The 3,977-nt window shown below is 39.3% G+C and overlaps 1 long non-coding RNA gene across 1 annotated transcript; it reads right to left on the reverse strand.

Annotated features, from left to right (window-relative positions):
- Nucleotides 1-829: 829 nt before the first annotated feature.
- Nucleotides 830-3,197, reverse strand: LOC108522467 (uncharacterized). The gene is made up of 2 exons (XR_001883481.1): nucleotides 2,997-3,197; nucleotides 830-1,464 (listed from the first exon to the last, which is right to left on the reverse strand). It is a non-coding gene; the product is annotated as an uncharacterized LOC108522467 (long non-coding RNA).
- Between the last annotated feature and the right edge of the window lie 780 nt (nucleotides 3,198-3,977).

Here is a 3,977-nt window from a genome sequence, read left to right on the forward strand (position 1 = left end):
GCTCCATTATCTCCTGTGAGAGCATATTGCTATGATTCCTTTATTGCTCATTGAGTGTATATGAATGCGACATCCTTAGTATTATTGCAAACGGGCATTAACTCTTGCACTGATGGCTCAGCTTCCCCATGTGTGTGAGTGTTCTCTGCCAACTGAGTTGAATGCCCTTTCAGGACAGATAACACTAACCCCAGCTGCCATCACACCGCTCTGGGACAGTGCAGTGGGAGCCAGGCATCATGGTGGAGTCCTCCACATGCAGATGTCTCTCATGCACCCCTCATACCGGCCCTGGGGAGGATCGAGGGGTAGCTGGTACTGAAGGCGGCTGTGCAGCCTGCAACAATTTGCTTCAGGAAAGTGTTTGAATTGAACAATCTGTTCTTTCTTTTTAAAGGGCAGTTTTCAGAACATTTGGTTTATTTTTGGTTTGTCATGAAGACACAATGTATTTTCCTGGAAGAAGTTCCTCTGTTTCTAATCAAAATCTGCTTCTGACTACCGGACTTGCCTGTCCATTCAAGACCCCACAACCATTGTTTTCAGCTAGGTTCCCCTGTGTTCCCACCAAGAAAACTAAATCATCACTTCTGCATGGTTTTTCCTACTGACCGACACAGAACTAACACAACTGAATACACTGGATTGCCCCCAGCTGTTGAAAAGGGATCGTCTTAAAATGTTTTGCTTTTACGTTGTATGCCCCTGCCTCCCTCCCTCCTTCCTTCCCTCCCTCCCTCCCTTCCTCCCTTCCTTCTTTCCTTCCTTCCTTCCTTTCTTTTGCTTTCTTTCTTTCTGTTTAGAAACAGAGACTAAAACAGAGGCTAGATCAATTCTTTCTTAACTGTTAAAAAGAGAAAAGCACCCTCAGGGAATGAGATTCAAGCAACAGCTTCACACTGCCAAATCTATTAGCACTTAGACACGCCATCAAAACTCCTCTTCAGAAGCTCTTTAGGGAGGCAGAAAAGGAGGGTGAAACAAAATAGGGGAGTTTTTCAAATGCCAGCATTTGAAAAGAAAAGTGAGAGTGAGAAAGAGAGCTGCTGGCAGAAGGCATGTGTGTGTGTGTGTGTTGTGTATGTGCATGTGTGTACCTGTGTGTGCTTGTGTGTTTGCTGGGAGTTTGGGGGAATGGGGCTGAGAGTAGGAAAACACAGTGACATAAATCAGGCTTGTGCTGAGTTCCCTGCTTTTTTATTGGTTTGTTCCCTGTGGTGCTTTCACTAAAACTGCTTCCTCTTTCACTGCGCTCATTTTGTTCCCAGTCCAGGAGGTCTTAGGATATTGGGAAGATGCCAAACATCTGGGGTTTGTGAGGAAGAGGGAGGAATCTCCATGCTTGACTAACTTAATCTTCATGTGTCCAAGGGGAGGCTCAGCATCATGCGACCCGAGGGGTCTGTAGTCTGTCTGCTTGGTAGACACCTGTTGAGCGCTATAGAATCATGCAGGATGCTCCAGCTGTGTAATCAAGAGATAGGTAAGAGGCAGCCAAGTTTATAACATTTGCACAACAACTAGGGTTACAATAATTATGCCATAACCAAGTATGTAATTTTTTTGAGACAGGGCAACTCTACTATTTTAATCTTTCATATGTAATTACCCTATGCATTATTCTTAAATCTCTCACTTTCAGAGCATTTACCCTGTGCCAGGCCCTGAGATGAGTACTTTACATATATTAGCTCTTCTAATCCTCACAATAATTCAATAGGTAATTAATATGTTGTCATTTATTTTATGTGAATAAGAAAATGGATTCATAGAAGCTATGTTGTTTACTCAGTATTGCCTAACGAGAAAATAGTATTCCTAATAGTTAATCTGCATTTTCTGATTTAAGACTCCTGGATAAAGATTATTTTGACATTTCAATTGATTATTGCAAATGTTAATGCAAATAATGTAACCAATAATGAAGCACTGGGATCTCCTGTTTCTGTTCCCTGATGAAATGAATAGAACCAATTAAAATACTGGTTTTAATTTTCTACACTTTCTTTCTTTTCCTATGTGTTCTCTTCAGTAGTTAAAAAAAGAGTTTTTTATCAAAGACAAATTTTAAATCAATAAATTTAAGACTCCATACTTGCTACAAATAGGTAGGAAAAAGTTAGGCATTAGGTTGCAATTTATTAACCATGGCTGTGAAAATGTTGCTTGGGTCAAGCACATTTCTTTCTTCTAAATTCTAAGAGGTTGAACATAATTTCTATAAATTACTTAGTATTTTTATGTATGTCATTCAGTTATCTATTTCTATGTAAGAAACTGCTCCAAAACCTAATAGCTTAAAACAATACTGTTTTATTTTATCTCACAGGTTATGTGGGTCAAAAATTCAGAAATAGCTCAGCTGAATGGCTCAAGTAATATCAACTGTAATCATCGGGTTTTTAGCTGATGTTTGGGATGGTTGAGAGAAGCGCTGTTCAATGATGCAAATATATATATAGAGAGAGAAAGAGTAATTTTAAATTTTCTAATAGCCAAATATAAAAATTGTAAGTGGAATTATTTTAATAGCCTATTTTGTTTAATACAGTATATCTAAAATATTATTTAAACATAATATAAAATTCTTAATGAGATTTTAAAACATATTTTTAGAAATCTAATATGTGGCCGGGCACTGTGGCTCACACCTGTAATCCCAGCACTTTGGGAGACCGAGGCGGGTGGATCACTTGAGGTCCGGAGTTCAAGACCAGCCTGACCAACACGGAGAAACCCCGTCTCTACTAAAAATACAAAATTGGCCGGGTGTGGTGGCACATGCCTGTAATCCCAGCTACTTGGGAGGTTGAGGCAGGAGAATCACTTGAACCTGGAAGGCAGAGGTTGTAGTGAGCTGAGATGGTGCCATTGCACTCCAACCTGGGCAACAAGAGCAAAACTCCATTTCAAAGAAAGAAAAAAAAGAAAAAGAAAAAAAAAGAAATCCAGTATCTATTTTACTCTTATAGCACATCTCAATTTAAACTACTCACATTTTGAGTGCTCTGTAGTCACATGTGGCCTAAGGCTATTGGATAGCACAAGTTGTTGAGGCTCCAAGATATCCTCACTCTCATACTTGCCACCCTGCTGGAGCTGGCTGGAAGGTTGGGCTCAACTAAGCCCCTGTCCTCTTCCAAGTATTTTTAGTTTCTATGTGGTCTCTCACATAGGAATAGTCAGCCTTCTTCTAAAACAGTTCAGGGCTCCAAGCGACTGAGCTGAAAGCTGCCAATCCTTTTAAAGGGTAAGTCCTGAACTGGTATGGCATCATTTCCTCTGTAATATCTTCAACAAAACAGTCACAGTTCAGCCTAGATTCAAGGGGATGAAAAACTGATCCGTTCCTCAATGGAAGGATGGTCAAAGATGTGTTGCTATCTTTAAAATGCCAGAAAAACATATTAGTTTATGTCAAAATAGGATACAGGCTGAATGTCCCTTACCCTAAATGCTTGGGACCAGAAGTGTTTCAGATTTCAGATGTTTTTTCAGATTTTGAAATATTTGCATTATACTTACCAGTTAAACATCCTTAATCTGAAAATCCAAAATCTGACCTGTTTCATTGAGCATTTACTTTGAGTATCAAGTACACACTGAAAATATTATGGATTTTGGATCATTTAGGATTTCAGATTTTCAAATGAGAGCTGCTCAACCTGTACAATAAAGTTGCACATTTTAAAGTCCATTTATATAGATTATAAACTACTGAGATACAGTATATAATGAAAGTGAAAGTAATCAGGAATGGGAAACCAAATATCGTATGTTTTCACTCATAAGTGGGAGCTAAGCTATGAGGATGCAAAGGCATATGAATGATACAAGACTGAGGGAAAGGGTGGGAGGCGGGTGAGGGCTAAAAGACTATACACTGGGTACAGTGTACACTACTCGGGTGATGGGTGCACCAAAATCTCAGTAATCACCACTAAAAAATTTACTCATGTATTCAAATACCACCTCTT

This window comes from Rhinopithecus bieti, unplaced genomic scaffold (assembly GCF_001698545.2).
Source record: "Rhinopithecus bieti isolate Rb0 unplaced genomic scaffold, ASM169854v2 scaffold_62808, whole genome shotgun sequence".
Taxonomy (NCBI): domain Eukaryota; kingdom Metazoa; phylum Chordata; class Mammalia; order Primates; family Cercopithecidae; genus Rhinopithecus; species Rhinopithecus bieti.